The 14815-nt window shown below is 45.6% G+C and overlaps 45 non-coding genes and 1 pseudogene across 45 annotated transcripts; all 46 read right to left on the reverse strand.

The window, feature by feature from the left end:
- Positions 1-157: 157 nt before the first annotated feature.
- Positions 158-276, reverse strand: LOC118956163. The gene has a single exon (XR_005045744.1). It is a non-coding gene; the product is annotated as a 5S ribosomal RNA (ribosomal RNA).
- A 260-nt stretch (positions 277-536) lies between these two features.
- LOC118956164 lies at positions 537-655 on the reverse strand. The gene has a single exon (XR_005045745.1). It is a non-coding gene; the product is annotated as a 5S ribosomal RNA (ribosomal RNA).
- Positions 656-832: 177 nt separating this feature from the next.
- On the reverse strand, positions 833-951 carry LOC118956166. Its single transcript, XR_005045747.1, has one exon. It is a non-coding gene; the product is annotated as a 5S ribosomal RNA (ribosomal RNA).
- A 177-nt stretch (positions 952-1128) lies between these two features.
- LOC118956167 lies at positions 1129-1247 on the reverse strand. Its single transcript, XR_005045748.1, has one exon. It is a non-coding gene; the product is annotated as a 5S ribosomal RNA (ribosomal RNA).
- Positions 1248-1505: 258 nt separating this feature from the next.
- LOC118956168 lies at positions 1506-1624 on the reverse strand. The gene has a single exon (XR_005045749.1). It is a non-coding gene; the product is annotated as a 5S ribosomal RNA (ribosomal RNA).
- A 260-nt stretch (positions 1625-1884) lies between these two features.
- LOC118956169 lies at positions 1885-2003 on the reverse strand. The gene has a single exon (XR_005045750.1). It is a non-coding gene; the product is annotated as a 5S ribosomal RNA (ribosomal RNA).
- Positions 2004-2180: 177 nt separating this feature from the next.
- Positions 2181-2299, reverse strand: LOC118956170. Its single transcript, XR_005045751.1, has one exon. It is a non-coding gene; the product is annotated as a 5S ribosomal RNA (ribosomal RNA).
- Positions 2300-2476: 177 nt separating this feature from the next.
- LOC118956171 lies at positions 2477-2595 on the reverse strand. Its single transcript, XR_005045752.1, has one exon. It is a non-coding gene; the product is annotated as a 5S ribosomal RNA (ribosomal RNA).
- A 260-nt stretch (positions 2596-2855) lies between these two features.
- Positions 2856-2974, reverse strand: LOC118956172. Its single transcript, XR_005045753.1, has one exon. It is a non-coding gene; the product is annotated as a 5S ribosomal RNA (ribosomal RNA).
- Positions 2975-3151: 177 nt separating this feature from the next.
- LOC118956173 lies at positions 3152-3270 on the reverse strand. The gene has a single exon (XR_005045754.1). It is a non-coding gene; the product is annotated as a 5S ribosomal RNA (ribosomal RNA).
- Positions 3271-3447: 177 nt separating this feature from the next.
- On the reverse strand, positions 3448-3566 carry LOC118956174. The gene has a single exon (XR_005045755.1). It is a non-coding gene; the product is annotated as a 5S ribosomal RNA (ribosomal RNA).
- Positions 3567-3743: 177 nt separating this feature from the next.
- LOC118956175 lies at positions 3744-3862 on the reverse strand. The gene has a single exon (XR_005045756.1). It is a non-coding gene; the product is annotated as a 5S ribosomal RNA (ribosomal RNA).
- A 259-nt stretch (positions 3863-4121) lies between these two features.
- Positions 4122-4240, reverse strand: LOC118956177. Its single transcript, XR_005045758.1, has one exon. It is a non-coding gene; the product is annotated as a 5S ribosomal RNA (ribosomal RNA).
- A 177-nt stretch (positions 4241-4417) lies between these two features.
- LOC118956178 lies at positions 4418-4536 on the reverse strand. The gene has a single exon (XR_005045759.1). It is a non-coding gene; the product is annotated as a 5S ribosomal RNA (ribosomal RNA).
- Positions 4537-4713: 177 nt separating this feature from the next.
- On the reverse strand, positions 4714-4832 carry LOC118956179. Its single transcript, XR_005045760.1, has one exon. It is a non-coding gene; the product is annotated as a 5S ribosomal RNA (ribosomal RNA).
- A 177-nt stretch (positions 4833-5009) lies between these two features.
- On the reverse strand, positions 5010-5128 carry LOC118956180. The gene has a single exon (XR_005045761.1). It is a non-coding gene; the product is annotated as a 5S ribosomal RNA (ribosomal RNA).
- Positions 5129-5388: 260 nt separating this feature from the next.
- Positions 5389-5507, reverse strand: LOC118956181. The gene has a single exon (XR_005045762.1). It is a non-coding gene; the product is annotated as a 5S ribosomal RNA (ribosomal RNA).
- Positions 5508-5766: 259 nt separating this feature from the next.
- On the reverse strand, positions 5767-5885 carry LOC118956182. Its single transcript, XR_005045763.1, has one exon. It is a non-coding gene; the product is annotated as a 5S ribosomal RNA (ribosomal RNA).
- Positions 5886-6144: 259 nt separating this feature from the next.
- On the reverse strand, positions 6145-6263 carry LOC118956183. The gene has a single exon (XR_005045764.1). It is a non-coding gene; the product is annotated as a 5S ribosomal RNA (ribosomal RNA).
- A 177-nt stretch (positions 6264-6440) lies between these two features.
- Positions 6441-6559, reverse strand: LOC118956184. Its single transcript, XR_005045765.1, has one exon. It is a non-coding gene; the product is annotated as a 5S ribosomal RNA (ribosomal RNA).
- A 177-nt stretch (positions 6560-6736) lies between these two features.
- On the reverse strand, positions 6737-6855 carry LOC118956185. The gene has a single exon (XR_005045766.1). It is a non-coding gene; the product is annotated as a 5S ribosomal RNA (ribosomal RNA).
- A 177-nt stretch (positions 6856-7032) lies between these two features.
- On the reverse strand, positions 7033-7151 carry LOC118956186. The gene has a single exon (XR_005045767.1). It is a non-coding gene; the product is annotated as a 5S ribosomal RNA (ribosomal RNA).
- A 177-nt stretch (positions 7152-7328) lies between these two features.
- Positions 7329-7447, reverse strand: LOC118956188. Its single transcript, XR_005045769.1, has one exon. It is a non-coding gene; the product is annotated as a 5S ribosomal RNA (ribosomal RNA).
- Positions 7448-7624: 177 nt separating this feature from the next.
- On the reverse strand, positions 7625-7743 carry LOC118956189. Its single transcript, XR_005045771.1, has one exon. It is a non-coding gene; the product is annotated as a 5S ribosomal RNA (ribosomal RNA).
- Positions 7744-7919: 176 nt separating this feature from the next.
- LOC118956190 lies at positions 7920-8038 on the reverse strand. The gene has a single exon (XR_005045772.1). It is a non-coding gene; the product is annotated as a 5S ribosomal RNA (ribosomal RNA).
- A 177-nt stretch (positions 8039-8215) lies between these two features.
- LOC118956191 lies at positions 8216-8334 on the reverse strand. Its single transcript, XR_005045773.1, has one exon. It is a non-coding gene; the product is annotated as a 5S ribosomal RNA (ribosomal RNA).
- Positions 8335-8511: 177 nt separating this feature from the next.
- Positions 8512-8630, reverse strand: LOC118956192. Its single transcript, XR_005045774.1, has one exon. It is a non-coding gene; the product is annotated as a 5S ribosomal RNA (ribosomal RNA).
- Positions 8631-8807: 177 nt separating this feature from the next.
- Positions 8808-8926, reverse strand: LOC118956193. Its single transcript, XR_005045775.1, has one exon. It is a non-coding gene; the product is annotated as a 5S ribosomal RNA (ribosomal RNA).
- Positions 8927-9186: 260 nt separating this feature from the next.
- On the reverse strand, positions 9187-9305 carry LOC118956194. The gene has a single exon (XR_005045777.1). It is a non-coding gene; the product is annotated as a 5S ribosomal RNA (ribosomal RNA).
- A 260-nt stretch (positions 9306-9565) lies between these two features.
- LOC118956195 lies at positions 9566-9684 on the reverse strand. The gene has a single exon (XR_005045778.1). It is a non-coding gene; the product is annotated as a 5S ribosomal RNA (ribosomal RNA).
- Positions 9685-9861: 177 nt separating this feature from the next.
- Positions 9862-9980, reverse strand: LOC118956196. Its single transcript, XR_005045779.1, has one exon. It is a non-coding gene; the product is annotated as a 5S ribosomal RNA (ribosomal RNA).
- A 177-nt stretch (positions 9981-10157) lies between these two features.
- On the reverse strand, positions 10158-10276 carry LOC118956197. Its single transcript, XR_005045780.1, has one exon. It is a non-coding gene; the product is annotated as a 5S ribosomal RNA (ribosomal RNA).
- A 177-nt stretch (positions 10277-10453) lies between these two features.
- Positions 10454-10572, reverse strand: LOC118956199. Its single transcript, XR_005045782.1, has one exon. It is a non-coding gene; the product is annotated as a 5S ribosomal RNA (ribosomal RNA).
- Positions 10573-10749: 177 nt separating this feature from the next.
- On the reverse strand, positions 10750-10868 carry LOC118956200. The gene has a single exon (XR_005045783.1). It is a non-coding gene; the product is annotated as a 5S ribosomal RNA (ribosomal RNA).
- Positions 10869-11045: 177 nt separating this feature from the next.
- LOC118956201 lies at positions 11046-11164 on the reverse strand. Its single transcript, XR_005045784.1, has one exon. It is a non-coding gene; the product is annotated as a 5S ribosomal RNA (ribosomal RNA).
- A 177-nt stretch (positions 11165-11341) lies between these two features.
- LOC118956202 lies at positions 11342-11460 on the reverse strand. Its single transcript, XR_005045785.1, has one exon. It is a non-coding gene; the product is annotated as a 5S ribosomal RNA (ribosomal RNA).
- A 176-nt stretch (positions 11461-11636) lies between these two features.
- LOC118956203 lies at positions 11637-11755 on the reverse strand. Its single transcript, XR_005045786.1, has one exon. It is a non-coding gene; the product is annotated as a 5S ribosomal RNA (ribosomal RNA).
- A 177-nt stretch (positions 11756-11932) lies between these two features.
- On the reverse strand, positions 11933-12051 carry LOC118956204. The gene has a single exon (XR_005045787.1). It is a non-coding gene; the product is annotated as a 5S ribosomal RNA (ribosomal RNA).
- A 177-nt stretch (positions 12052-12228) lies between these two features.
- Positions 12229-12347, reverse strand: LOC118956205. Its single transcript, XR_005045788.1, has one exon. It is a non-coding gene; the product is annotated as a 5S ribosomal RNA (ribosomal RNA).
- A 177-nt stretch (positions 12348-12524) lies between these two features.
- LOC118956206 lies at positions 12525-12643 on the reverse strand. The gene has a single exon (XR_005045789.1). It is a non-coding gene; the product is annotated as a 5S ribosomal RNA (ribosomal RNA).
- A 260-nt stretch (positions 12644-12903) lies between these two features.
- Positions 12904-13022, reverse strand: LOC118956207. Its single transcript, XR_005045790.1, has one exon. It is a non-coding gene; the product is annotated as a 5S ribosomal RNA (ribosomal RNA).
- A 177-nt stretch (positions 13023-13199) lies between these two features.
- LOC118956208 lies at positions 13200-13318 on the reverse strand. The gene has a single exon (XR_005045791.1). It is a non-coding gene; the product is annotated as a 5S ribosomal RNA (ribosomal RNA).
- A 177-nt stretch (positions 13319-13495) lies between these two features.
- Positions 13496-13614, reverse strand: LOC118956211. Its single transcript, XR_005045793.1, has one exon. It is a non-coding gene; the product is annotated as a 5S ribosomal RNA (ribosomal RNA).
- A 260-nt stretch (positions 13615-13874) lies between these two features.
- Positions 13875-13993, reverse strand: LOC118956212. Its single transcript, XR_005045794.1, has one exon. It is a non-coding gene; the product is annotated as a 5S ribosomal RNA (ribosomal RNA).
- Positions 13994-14170: 177 nt separating this feature from the next.
- Positions 14171-14279, reverse strand: LOC118956417 (annotated as a pseudogene).
- A 260-nt stretch (positions 14280-14539) lies between these two features.
- LOC118956213 lies at positions 14540-14658 on the reverse strand. Its single transcript, XR_005045795.1, has one exon. It is a non-coding gene; the product is annotated as a 5S ribosomal RNA (ribosomal RNA).
- Between the last annotated feature and the right edge of the window lie 157 nt (positions 14659-14815).

Here is a 14815-nt window from a genome sequence, read left to right on the forward strand (position 1 = left end):
GGATGAAATTGCATATACTGTAGCCATAATTTGTAGCACAGATTGTTGGATGAAATACAAACTAACCTTGCTTACTTATTTCAAAGCGAGGGCACATATTTCAGCCTTGTGGGAAAAAACGGACAAAGAGTTGAAATTCCACAAGGCAGTGACAAAAAGCTTACAGCACCTGGTATTCCCAGGCGGTCTCCCATCCAAGTACTAACCAGGCCCGACCCTGCTTAGCTTCCGAGATCGGACGAGATCAGGCGTACTCAGGCCGGTGTGGCCGTAAGCGAGAAACTATCTCTTGGTGCACTATGTAAAGTCAAAGTGAGCCTGATTAACAGCTGTTGCATTTCCACCATTTAGATAAGCATCTTTGTGTCACTCAAAAAGTGGAAGAAATTGCATATACTGTAGCCATAATTTGTAGCACAGATTGTTGGATGAAATACAAACTAACCTTGCTTACTTATTTCAAAGCGAGGGCACATATTTCAGCCTTGTGGGAAAAAACGGACAAAGAGTTGAAATTCCACAAGGCAGTGACAAAAAGCTTACAGCACCTGGTATTCCCAGGCGGTCTCCCATCCAAGTACTAACCAGGCCCGACCCTGCTTAGCTTCCGAGATCGGACGAGATCAGGCGTACTCAGGCCGGTGTGGCCGTAAGCGAAAGGCAATCTCAAAAAGTGGATGAAATTGCATATACTGTAGCCATAATTTGTAGCACAGATTGTTGGATGAAATACAAACTAACCTTGCTTACTTATTTCAAAGCGAGGGCACATATTTCAGCCTTGTGGGAAAAAACGGACAAAGAGTTGAAATTCCACAAGGCAGTGACAAAAAGCTTACAGCACCTGGTATTCCCAGGCGGTCTCCCATCCAAGTACTAACCAGGCCCGACCCTGCTTAGCTTCCGAGATCGGACGAGATCAGGCGTACTCAGGCCGGTGTGGCCGTAAGCGAAAGGCAATCTCAAAAAGTGGATGAAATTGCATATACTGTAGCCATAATTTGTAGCACAGATTGTTGGATGAAATACAAACTAACCTTGCTTACTTATTTCAAAGCGAGGGCACATATTTCAGCCTTGTGGGAAAAAACGGACAAAGAGTTGAAATTCCACAAGGCAGTGACAAAAAGCTTACAGCACCTGGTATTCCCAGGCGGTCTCCCATCCAAGTACTAACCAGGCCCGACCCTGCTTAGCTTCCGAGATCGGACGAGATCAGGCGTACTCAGGCCGGTGTGGCCGTAAGCGAGAAACTATCTCTTGGTGCACTATGTAAAGTCAAAGTGAGCCTGATTAACAGCTGTTGCATTTCCACCATTTAATAAGCATCTTTGTGTCACTCAAAAAGTGAAGAAATTGCATATACTGTAGCCATAATTTGTAGCACAGATTGTTGGATGAAATACAAACTAACCTTGCTTACTTATTTCAAAGCGAGGGCACATATTTCAGCCTTGTGGGAAAAAACGGACAAAGAGTTGAAATTCCACAAGGCAGTGACAAAAAGCTTACAGCACCTGGTATTCCCAGGCGGTCTCCCATCCAAGTACTAACCAGGCCCGACCCTGCTTAGCTTCCGAGATCGGACGAGATCAGGCGTACTCAGGCCGGTGTGGCCGTAAGCGAGAAACTATCTCTTGGTGCACTATGTAAAGTCAAAGTGAGCCTGATTAACAGCTGTTGCATTTCCACCATTTAGATAAGCATCTTTGTGTCACTCAAAAAGTGGAAGAAATTGCATATACTGTAGCCATAATTTGTAGCACAGATTGTTGGATGAAATACAAACTAACCTTGCTTACTTATTTCAAAGCGAGGGCACATATTTCAGCCTTGTGGGAAAAAACGGACAAAGAGTTGAAATTCCACAAGGCAGTGACAAAAAGCTTACAGCACCTGGTATTCCCAGGCGGTCTCCCATCCAAGTACTAACCAGGCCCGACCCTGCTTAGCTTCCGAGATCGGACGAGATCAGGCGTACTCAGGCCGGTGTGGCCGTAAGCGAAAGGCAATCTCAAAAAGTGGATGAAATTGCATATACTGTAGCCATAATTTGTAGCACAGATTGTTGGATGAAATACAAACTAACCTTGCTTACTTATTTCAAAGCGAGGGCACATATTTCAGCCTTGTGGGAAAAAACGGACAAAGAGTTGAAATTCCACAAGGCAGTGACAAAAAGCTTACAGCACCTGGTATTCCCAGGCGGTCTCCCATCCAAGTACTAACCAGGCCCGACCCTGCTTAGCTTCCGAGATCGGACGAGATCAGGCGTACTCAGGCCGGTGTGGCCGTAAGCGAAAGGCAATCTCAAAAAGTGGATGAAATTGCATATACTGTAGCCATAATTTGTAGCACAGATTGTTGGATGAAATACAAACTAACCTTGCTTACTTATTTCAAAGCGAGGGCACATATTTCAGCCTTGTGGGAAAAAACGGACAAAGAGTTGAAATTCCACAAGGCAGTGACAAAAAGCTTACAGCACCTGGTATTCCCAGGCGGTCTCCCATCCAAGTACTAACCAGGCCCGACCCTGCTTAGCTTCCGAGATCGGACGAGATCAGGCGTACTCAGGCCGGTGTGGCCGTAAGCGAGAAACTATCTCTTGGTGCACTATGTAAAGTCAAAGTGAGCCTGATTAACAGCTGTTGCATTTCCACCATTTAGATAAGCATCTTTGTGTCACTCAAAAAGTGGAAGAAATTGCATATACTGTAGCCATAATTTGTAGCACAGATTGTTGGATGAAATACAAACTAACCTTGCTTACTTATTTCAAAGCGAGGGCACATATTTCAGCCTTGTGGGAAAAAACGGACAAAGAGTTGAAATTCCACAAGGCAGTGACAAAAAGCTTACAGCACCTGGTATTCCCAGGCGGTCTCCCATCCAAGTACTAACCAGGCCCGACCCTGCTTAGCTTCCGAGATCGGACGAGATCAGGCGTACTCAGGCCGGTGTGGCCGTAAGCGAAAGGCAATCTCAAAAAGTGGATGAAATTGCATATACTGTAGCCATAATTTGTAGCACAGATTGTTGGATGAAATACAAACTAACCTTGCTTACTTATTTCAAAGCGAGGGCACATATTTCAGCCTTGTGGGAAAAAACGGACAAAGAGTTGAAATTCCACAAGGCAGTGACAAAAAGCTTACAGCACCTGGTATTCCCAGGCGGTCTCCCATCCAAGTACTAACCAGGCCCGACCCTGCTTAGCTTCCGAGATCGGACGAGATCAGGCGTACTCAGGCCGGTGTGGCCGTAAGCGAAAGGCAATCTCAAAAAGTGGATGAAATTGCATATACTGTAGCCATAATTTGTAGCACAGATTGTTGGATGAAATACAAACTAACCTTGCTTACTTATTTCAAAGCGAGGGCACATATTTCAGCCTTGTGGGAAAAAACGGACAAAGAGTTGAAATTCCACAAGGCAGTGACAAAAAGCTTACAGCACCTGGTATTCCCAGGCGGTCTCCCATCCAAGTACTAACCAGGCCCGACCCTGCTTAGCTTCCGAGATCGGACGAGATCAGGCGTACTCAGGCCGGTGTGGCCGTAAGCGAAAGGCAATCTCAAAAAGTGGATGAAATTGCATATACTGTAGCCATAATTTGTAGCACAGATTGTTGGATGAAATACAAACTAACCTTGCTTACTTATTTCAAAGCGAGGGCACATATTTCAGCCTTGTGGGAAAAAACGGACAAAGAGTTGAAATTCCACAAGGCAGTGACAAAAAGCTTACAGCACCTGGTATTCCCAGGCGGTCTCCCATCCAAGTACTAACCAGGCCCGACCCTGCTTAGCTTCCGAGATCGGACGAGATCAGGCGTACTCAGGCCGGTGTGGCCGTAAGCGAGAAACTATCTCTTGGTGCACTATGTAAAGTCAAAGTGAGCCTGATTAACAGCTGTTGCATTTCCACCATTTAGATAAGCATCTTTGTGTCACTCAAAAGTGGAAGAAATTGCATATACTGTAGCCATAATTTGTAGCACAGATTGTTGGATGAAATACAAACTAACCTTGCTTACTTATTTCAAAGCGAGGGCACATATTTCAGCCTTGTGGGAAAAAACGGACAAAGAGTTGAAATTCCACAAGGCAGTGACAAAAAGCTTACAGCACCTGGTATTCCCAGGCGGTCTCCCATCCAAGTACTAACCAGGCCCGACCCTGCTTAGCTTCCGAGATCGGACGAGATCAGGCGTACTCAGGCCGGTGTGGCCGTAAGCGAAAGGCAATCTCAAAAAGTGGATGAAATTGCATATACTGTAGCCATAATTTGTAGCACAGATTGTTGGATGAAATACAAACTAACCTTGCTTACTTATTTCAAAGCGAGGGCACATATTTCAGCCTTGTGGGAAAAAACGGACAAAGAGTTGAAATTCCACAAGGCAGTGACAAAAAGCTTACAGCACCTGGTATTCCCAGGCGGTCTCCCATCCAAGTACTAACCAGGCCCGACCCTGCTTAGCTTCCGAGATCGGACGAGATCAGGCGTACTCAGGCCGGTGTGGCCGTAAGCGAAAGGCAATCTCAAAAAGTGGATGAAATTGCATATACTGTAGCCATAATTTGTAGCACAGATTGTTGGATGAAATACAAACTAACCTTGCTTACTTATTTCAAAGCGAGGGCACATATTTCAGCCTTGTGGGAAAAAACGGACAAAGAGTTGAAATTCCACAAGGCAGTGACAAAAAGCTTACAGCACCTGGTATTCCCAGGCGGTCTCCCATCCAAGTACTAACCAGGCCCGACCCTGCTTAGCTTCCGAGATCGGACGAGATCAGGCGTACTCAGGCCGGTGTGGCCGTAAGCGAAAGGCAATCTCAAAAAGTGGATGAAATTGCATATACTGTAGCCATAATTTGTAGCACAGATTGTTGGATGAAATACAAACTAACCTTGCTTACTTATTTCAAAGCGAGGGCACATATTTCAGCCTTGTGGGAAAAAACGGACAAAGAGTTGAAATTCCACAAGGCAGTGACAAAAAGCTTACAGCACCTGGTATTCCCAGGCGGTCTCCCATCCAAGTACTAACCAGGCCCGACCCTGCTTAGCTTCCGAGATCGGACGAGATCAGGCGTACTCAGGCCGGTGTGGCCGTAAGCGAGAAACTATCTCTTGGTGCACTATGTAAAGTCAAAGTGAGCCTGATTAACAGCTGTTGCATTTCCACCATTTAGATAAGCATCTTTGTGTCACTCAAAAAGTGGAAGAAATTGCATATACTGTAGCCATAATTTGTAGCACAGATTGTTGGATGAAATACAAACTAACCTTGCTTACTTATTTCAAAGCGAGGGCACATATTTCAGCCTTGTGGGAAAAAACGGACAAAGAGTTGAAATTCCACAAGGCAGTGACAAAAAGCTTACAGCACCTGGTATTCCCAGGCGGTCTCCCATCCAAGTACTAACCAGGCCCGACCCTGCTTAGCTTCCGAGATCGGACGAGATCAGGCGTACTCAGGCCGGTGTGGCCGTAAGCGAGAAACTATCTCTTGGTGCACTATGTAAAGTCAAAGTGAGCCTGATTAACAGCTGTTGCATTTCCACCATTTAGATAAGCATCTTTGTGTCACTCAAAAAGTGGAGAAATTGCATATACTGTAGCCATAATTTGTAGCACAGATTGTTGGATGAAATACAAACTAACCTTGCTTACTTATTTCAAAGCGAGGGCACATATTTCAGCCTTGTGGGAAAAAACGGACAAAGAGTTGAAATTCCACAAGGCAGTGACAAAAAGCTTACAGCACCTGGTATTCCCAGGCGGTCTCCCATCCAAGTACTAACCAGGCCCGACCCTGCTTAGCTTCCGAGATCGGACGAGATCAGGCGTACTCAGGCCGGTGTGGCCGTAAGCGAGAAACTATCTCTTGGTGCACTATGTAAGTCAAAGTGAGCCTGATTAACAGCTGTTGCATTTCCACCATTTAGATAAGCATCTTTGTGTCACTCAAAAAGTGGAAGAAATTGCATATACTGTAGCCATAATTTGTAGCACAGATTGTTGGATGAAATACAAACTAACCTTGCTTACTTATTTCAAAGCGAGGGCACATATTTCAGCCTTGTGGGAAAAAACGGACAAAGAGTTGAAATTCCACAAGGCAGTGACAAAAAGCTTACAGCACCTGGTATTCCCAGGCGGTCTCCCATCCAAGTACTAACCAGGCCCGACCCTGCTTAGCTTCCGAGATCGGACGAGATCAGGCGTACTCAGGCCGGTGTGGCCGTAAGCGAAAGGCAATCTCAAAAAGTGGATGAAATTGCATATACTGTAGCCATAATTTGTAGCACAGATTGTTGGATGAAATACAAACTAACCTTGCTTACTTATTTCAAAGCGAGGGCACATATTTCAGCCTTGTGGGAAAAAACGGACAAAGAGTTGAAATTCCACAAGGCAGTGACAAAAAGCTTACAGCACCTGGTATTCCCAGGCGGTCTCCCATCCAAGTACTAACCAGGCCCGACCCTGCTTAGCTTCCGAGATCGGACGAGATCAGGCGTACTCAGGCCGGTGTGGCCGTAAGCGAAAGGCAATCTCAAAAAGTGGATGAAATTGCATATACTGTAGCCATAATTTGTAGCACAGATTGTTGGATGAAATACAAACTAACCTTGCTTACTTATTTCAAAGCGAGGGCACATATTTCAGCCTTGTGGGAAAAAACGGACAAAGAGTTGAAATTCCACAAGGCAGTGACAAAAAGCTTACAGCACCTGGTATTCCCAGGCGGTCTCCCATCCAAGTACTAACCAGGCCCGACCCTGCTTAGCTTCCGAGATCGGACGAGATCAGGCGTACTCAGGCCGGTGTGGCCGTAAGCGAAAGGCAATCTCAAAAAGTGGATGAAATTGCATATACTGTAGCCATAATTTGTAGCACAGATTGTTGGATGAAATACAAACTAACCTTGCTTACTTATTTCAAAGCGAGGGCACATATTTCAGCCTTGTGGGAAAAAACGGACAAAGAGTTGAAATTCCACAAGGCAGTGACAAAAAGCTTACAGCACCTGGTATTCCCAGGCGGTCTCCCATCCAAGTACTAACCAGGCCCGACCCTGCTTAGCTTCCGAGATCGGACGAGATCAGGCGTACTCAGGCCGGTGTGGCCGTAAGCGAAAGGCAATCTCAAAAAGTGGATGAAATTGCATATACTGTAGCCATAATTTGTAGCACAGATTGTTGGATGAAATACAAACTAACCTTGCTTACTTATTTCAAAGCGAGGGCACATATTTCAGCCTTGTGGGAAAAAACGGACAAAGAGTTGAAATTCCACAAGGCAGTGACAAAAAGCTTACAGCACCTGGTATTCCCAGGCGGTCTCCCATCCAAGTACTAACCAGGCCCGACCCTGCTTAGCTTCCGAGATCGGACGAGATCAGGCGTACTCAGGCCGGTGTGGCCGTAAGCGAAAGGCAATCTCAAAAAGTGGATGAAATTGCATATACTGTAGCCATAATTTGTAGCACAGATTGTTGGATGAAATACAAACTAACCTTGCTTACTTATTTCAAAGCGAGGGCACATATTTCAGCCTTGTGGGAAAAAACGGACAAAGAGTTGAAATTCCACAAGGCAGTGACAAAAAGCTTACAGCACCTGGTATTCCCAGGCGGTCTCCCATCCAAGTACTAACCAGGCCCGACCCTGCTTAGCTTCCGAGATCGGACGAGATCAGGCGTACTCAGGCCGGTGTGGCCGTAAGCGAAAGGCAATCTCAAAAAGTGGATGAAATTGCATATACTGTAGCCATAATTTGTAGCACAGATTGTTGGATGAAATACAAACTAACCTTGCTTACTTATTTCAAAGCGAGGGCACATATTTCAGCCTTGTGGGAAAAAACGGACAAAGAGTTGAAATTCCACAAGGCAGTGACAAAAGCTTACAGCACCTGGTATTCCCAGGCGGTCTCCCATCCAAGTACTAACCAGGCCCGACCCTGCTTAGCTTCCGAGATCGGACGAGATCAGGCGTACTCAGGCCGGTGTGGCCGTAAGCGAAAGGCAATCTCAAAAAGTGGATGAAATTGCATATACTGTAGCCATAATTTGTAGCACAGATTGTTGGATGAAATACAAACTAACCTTGCTTACTTATTTCAAAGCGAGGGCACATATTTCAGCCTTGTGGGAAAAAACGGACAAAGAGTTGAAATTCCACAAGGCAGTGACAAAAAGCTTACAGCACCTGGTATTCCCAGGCGGTCTCCCATCCAAGTACTAACCAGGCCCGACCCTGCTTAGCTTCCGAGATCGGACGAGATCAGGCGTACTCAGGCCGGTGTGGCCGTAAGCGAAAGGCAATCTCAAAAAGTGGATGAAATTGCATATACTGTAGCCATAATTTGTAGCACAGATTGTTGGATGAAATACAAACTAACCTTGCTTACTTATTTCAAAGCGAGGGCACATATTTCAGCCTTGTGGGAAAAAACGGACAAAGAGTTGAAATTCCACAAGGCAGTGACAAAAAGCTTACAGCACCTGGTATTCCCAGGCGGTCTCCCATCCAAGTACTAACCAGGCCCGACCCTGCTTAGCTTCCGAGATCGGACGAGATCAGGCGTACTCAGGCCGGTGTGGCCGTAAGCGAAAGGCAATCTCAAAAAGTGGATGAAATTGCATATACTGTAGCCATAATTTGTAGCACAGATTGTTGGATGAAATACAAACTAACCTTGCTTACTTATTTCAAAGCGAGGGCACATATTTCAGCCTTGTGGGAAAAAACGGACAAAGAGTTGAAATTCCACAAGGCAGTGACAAAAAGCTTACAGCACCTGGTATTCCCAGGCGGTCTCCCATCCAAGTACTAACCAGGCCCGACCCTGCTTAGCTTCCGAGATCGGACGAGATCAGGCGTACTCAGGCCGGTGTGGCCGTAAGCGAGAAACTATCTCTTGGTGCACTATGTAAAGTCAAAGTGAGCCTGATTAACAGCTGTTGCATTTCCACCATTTAGATAAGCATCTTTGTGTCACTCAAAAAGTGGAAGAAATTGCATATACTGTAGCCATAATTTGTAGCACAGATTGTTGGATGAAATACAAACTAACCTTGCTTACTTATTTCAAAGCGAGGGCACATATTTCAGCCTTGTGGGAAAAAACGGACAAAGAGTTGAAATTCCACAAGGCAGTGACAAAAAGCTTACAGCACCTGGTATTCCCAGGCGGTCTCCCATCCAAGTACTAACCAGGCCCGACCCTGCTTAGCTTCCGAGATCGGACGAGATCAGGCGTACTCAGGCCGGTGTGGCCGTAAGCGAGAAACTATCTCTTGGTGCACTATGTAAAGTCAAAGTGAGCCTGATTAACAGCTGTTGCATTTCCACCATTTAGATAAGCATCTTTGTGTCACTCAAAAAGTGGAAGAAATTGCATATACTGTAGCCATAATTTGTAGCACAGATTGTTGGATGAAATACAAACTAACCTTGCTTACTTATTTCAAAGCGAGGGCACATATTTCAGCCTTGTGGGAAAAAACGGACAAAGAGTTGAAATTCCACAAGGCAGTGACAAAAAGCTTACAGCACCTGGTATTCCCAGGCGGTCTCCCATCCAAGTACTAACCAGGCCCGACCCTGCTTAGCTTCCGAGATCGGACGAGATCAGGCGTACTCAGGCCGGTGTGGCCGTAAGCGAAAGGCAATCTCAAAAAGTGGATGAAATTGCATATACTGTAGCCATAATTTGTAGCACAGATTGTTGGATGAAATACAAACTAACCTTGCTTACTTATTTCAAAGCGAGGGCACATATTTCAGCCTTGTGGGAAAAAACGGACAAAGAGTTGAAATTCCACAAGGCAGTGACAAAAAGCTTACAGCACCTGGTATTCCCAGGCGGTCTCCCATCCAAGTACTAACCAGGCCCGACCCTGCTTAGCTTCCGAGATCGGACGAGATCAGGCGTACTCAGGCCGGTGTGGCCGTAAGCGAAAGGCAATCTCAAAAAGTGGATGAAATTGCATATACTGTAGCCATAATTTGTAGCACAGATTGTTGGATGAAATACAAACTAACCTTGCTTACTTATTTCAAAGCGAGGGCACATATTTCAGCCTTGTGGGAAAAAACGGACAAAGAGTTGAAATTCCACAAGGCAGTGACAAAAAGCTTACAGCACCTGGTATTCCCAGGCGGTCTCCCATCCAAGTACTAACCAGGCCCGACCCTGCTTAGCTTCCGAGATCGGACGAGATCAGGCGTACTCAGGCCGGTGTGGCCGTAAGCGAAAGGCAATCTCAAAAAGTGGATGAAATTGCATATACTGTAGCCATAATTTGTAGCACAGATTGTTGGATGAAATACAAACTAACCTTGCTTACTTATTTCAAAGCGAGGGCACATATTTCAGCCTTGTGGGAAAAAACGGACAAAGAGTTGAAATTCCACAAGGCAGTGACAAAAAGCTTACAGCACCTGGTATTCCCAGGCGGTCTCCCATCCAAGTACTAACCAGGCCCGACCCTGCTTAGCTTCCGAGATCGGACGAGATCAGGCGTACTCAGGCCGGTGTGGCCGTAAGCGAAAGGCAATCTCAAAAAGTGGATGAAATTGCATATACTGTAGCCATAATTTGTAGCACAGATTGTTGGATGAAATACAAACTAACCTTGCTTACTTATTTCAAAGCGAGGGCACATATTTCAGCCTTGTGGGAAAAAACGGACAAAGAGTTGAAATTCCACAAGGCAGTGACAAAAAGCTTACAGCACCTGGTATTCCCAGGCGGTCTCCCATCCAAGTACTAACCAGGCCCGACCCTGCTTAGCTTCCGAGATCGGACGAGATCAGGCGTACTCAGGCCGGTGTGGCCGTAAGCGAAAGGCAATCTCAAAAAGTGGATGAAATTGCATATACTGTAGCCATAATTTGTAGCACAGATTGTTGGATGAAATACAAACTAACCTTGCTTACTTATTTCAAAGCGAGGGCACATATTTCAGCCTTGTGGGAAAAAACGGACAAAGAGTTGAAATTCCACAAGGCAGTGACAAAAAGCTTACAGCACCTGGTATTCCCAGGCGGTCTCCCATCCAAGTACTAACCAGGCCCGACCCTGCTTAGCTTCCGAGATCGGACGAGATCAGGCGTACTCAGGCCGGTGTGGCCGTAAGCGAAAGGCAATCTCAAAAAGTGGATGAAATTGCATATACTGTAGCCATAATTTGTAGCACAGATTGTTGGATGAAATACAAACTAACCTTGCTTACTTATTTCAAAGCGAGGGCACATATTTCAGCCTTGTGGGAAAAAACGGACAAAGAGTTGAAATTCCACAAGGCAGTGACAAAAAGCTTACAGCACCTGGTATTCCCAGGCGGTCTCCCATCCAAGTACTAACCAGGCCCGACCCTGCTTAGCTTCCGAGATCGGACGAGATCAGGCGTACTCAGGCCGGTGTGGCCGTAAGCGAAAGGCAATCTCAAAAAGTGGATGAAATTGCATATACTGTAGCCATAATTTGTAGCACAGATTGTTGGATGAAATACAAACTAACCTTGCTTACTTATTTCAAAGCGAGGGCACATATTTCAGCCTTGTGGGAAAAAACGGACAAAGAGTTGAAATTCCACAAGGCAGTGACAAAAGCTTACAGCACCTGGTATTCCCAGGCGGTCTCCCATCCAAGTACTAACCAGGCCCGACCCTGCTTAGCTTCCGAGATCGGACGAGATCAGGCGTACTCAGGCCGGTGTGGCCGTAAGCGAAAGGCAATCTCAAAAAGTGGATGAAATTGCATATACTGTAGCCATAATTTGTAGCACAGATTGTTGGATGAAATACAAACTAACCTTGCTTACTTATTTCAAAGCGAGGGCACATATTTCAGCCTTGTGGGAAAAAACGGACAAAGAGTTGAAATTCCACAAGGCAGTGACAAAAAGCTTACAGCACCTGGTATTCCCAGGCGGTCTCCCATCCAAGTACTAACCAGGCCCGACCCTGCTTAGCTTCCGAGATCGGACGAGATCAGGCGTACTCAGGCCGGTGTGGCCGTAAGCGAAAGGCAATCTCAAAAAGTGGATGAAATTGCATATACTGTAGCCATAATTTGTAGCACAGATTGTTGGATGAAATACAAACTAACCTTGCTTACTTATTTCAAAGCGAGGGCACATATTTCAGCCTTGTGGGAAAAAACGGACAAAGAGTTGAAATTCCACAAGGCAGTGACAAAAAGCTTACAGCACCTGGTATTCCCAGGCGGTCTCCCATCCAAGTACTAACCAGGCCCGACCCTGCTTAGCTTCCGAGATCGGACGAGATCAGGCGTACTCAGGCCGGTGTGGCCGTAAGCGAAAGGCAATCTCAAAAAGTGGATGAAATTGCATATACTGTAGCCATAATTTGTAGCACAGATTGTTGGATGAAATACAAACTAACCTTGCTTACTTATTTCAAAGCGAGGGCACATATTTCAGCCTTGTGGGAAAAAACGGACAAAGAGTTGAAATTCCACAAGGCAGTGACAAAAAGCTTACAGCACCTGGTATTCCCAGGCGGTCTCCCATCCAAGTACTAACCAGGCCCGACCCTGCTTAGCTTCCGAGATCGGACGAGATCAGGCGTACTCAGGCCGGTGTGGCCGTAAGCGAGAAACTATCTCTTGGTGCACTATGTAAAGTCAAAGTGAGCCTGATTAACAGCTGTTGCATTTCCACCATTTAGATAAGCATCTTTGTGTCACTCAAAAAGTGGAAGAAATTGCATATACTGTAGCCATAATTTGTAGCACAGATTGTTGGATGAAATACAAACTAACCTTGCTTACTTATTTCAAAGCGAGGGCACATATTTCAGCCTTGTGGGAAAAAACGGACAAAGAGTTGAAATTCCACAAGGCAGTGACAAAAAGCTTACAGCACCTGGTATTCCCAGGCGGTCTCCCATCCAAGTACTAACCAGGCCCGACCCTGCTTAGCTTCCGAGATCGGACGAGATCAGGCGTACTCAGGCCGGTGTGGCCGTAAGCGAAAGGCAATCTCAAAAAGTGGATGAAATTGCATATACTGTAGCCATAATTTGTAGCACAGATTGTTGGATGAAATACAAACTAACCTTGCTTACTTATTTCAAAGCGAGGGCACATATTTCAGCCTTGTGGGAAAAAACGGACAAAGAGTTGAAATTCCACAAGGCAGTGACAAAAAGCTTACAGCACCTGGTATTCCCAGGCGGTCTCCCATCCAAGTACTAACCAGGCCCGACCCTGCTTAGCTTCCGAGATCGGACGAGATCAGGCGTACTCAGGCCGGTGTGGCCGTAAGCGAAAGGCAATCTCAAAAAGTGGATGAAATTGCATATACTGTAGCCATAATTTGTAGCACAGATTGTTGGATGAAATACAAACTAACCTTGCTTACTTATTTCAAAGCGAGGGCACATATTTCAGCCTTGTGGGAAAAAACGGACAAAGAGTTGAAATTCCACAAGGCAGTGACAAAAAGCTTACAGCACCTGGTATTCCCAGGCGGTCTCCCATCCAAGTACTAACCAGGCCCGACCCTGCTTAGCTTCCGAGATCGGACGAGATCAGGCGTACTCAGGCCGGTGTGGCCGTAAGCGAGAAACTATCTCTTGGTGCACTATGTAAAGTCAAAGTGAGCCTGATTAACAGCTGTTGCATTTCCACCATTTAGATAAGCATCTTTGTGTCACTCAAAAAGTGGAAGAAATTGCATATACTGTAGCCATAATTTGTAGCACAGATTGTTGGATGAAATACAAACTAACCTTGCTTACTTATTTCAAAGCGAGGGCACATATTTCAGCCTTGTGGGAAAAAACGGACAAAGAGTTGAAATTCCACAAGGCAGTGACAAAAAGCTTACAGCACCTGGTATTCCCAGGCGGTCTCCCATCCAAGTACTAACCAGGCCCGACCCTGCTTAGCTTCCGAGATCGGACGAGATCAGGCGTACTCAGGCCGGTGTGGCCGTAAGCGAAAGGCAATCTCAAAAAGTGGATGAAATTGCATATACTGTAGCCATAATTTGTAGCACAGATTGTTGGATGAAATACAAACTAACCTTGCTTACTTATTTCAAAGCGAGGGCACATATTTCAGCCTTGTGGGAAAAAACGGACAAAGAGTTGAAATTCCACAAGGCAGTGACAAAAAGCTTACAGCACCTGGTATTCCCAGGCGGTCTCCCATCCAAGTACTAACCAGGCCCGACCCTGCTTAGCTTCCGAGATCGGACGTACTCAGGCCGGTGTGGCCGTAAGCGAGAAACTATCTCTTGGTGCACTATGTAAAGTCAAAGTGAGCCTGATTAACAGCTGTTGCATTTCCACCATTTAGATAAGCATCTTTGTGTCACTCAAAAAGTGGAAGAAATTGCATATACTGTAGCCATAATTTGTAGCACAGATTGTTGGATGAAATACAAACTAACCTTGCTTACTTATTTCAAAGCGAGGGCACATATTTCAGCCTTGTGGGAAAAAACGGACAAAGAGTTGAAATTCCACAAGGCAGTGACAAAAAGCTTACAGCACCTGGTATTCCCAGGCGGTCTCCCATCCAAGTACTAACCAGGCCCGACCCTGCTTAGCTTCCGAGATCGGACGAGATCAGGCGTACTCAGGCCGGTGTGGCCGTAAGCGAGAAACTATCTCTTGGTGCACTATGTAAAGTCAAAGTGAGCCTGATTAACAGCTGTTGCATTTCCACCATTTAGATAAGCATCTTTGTGTCACTCAAAAGTGGAAGAAATTGCATATACTGTAGCCATAATTTGTAGCACAGATTGTTGGATGAAA

This window comes from Oncorhynchus mykiss, unplaced genomic scaffold, assembly GCF_013265735.2.
Source record: "Oncorhynchus mykiss isolate Arlee unplaced genomic scaffold, USDA_OmykA_1.1 un_scaffold_419, whole genome shotgun sequence".
Lineage (NCBI taxonomy): Eukaryota > Metazoa > Chordata > Actinopteri > Salmoniformes > Salmonidae > Oncorhynchus > Oncorhynchus mykiss.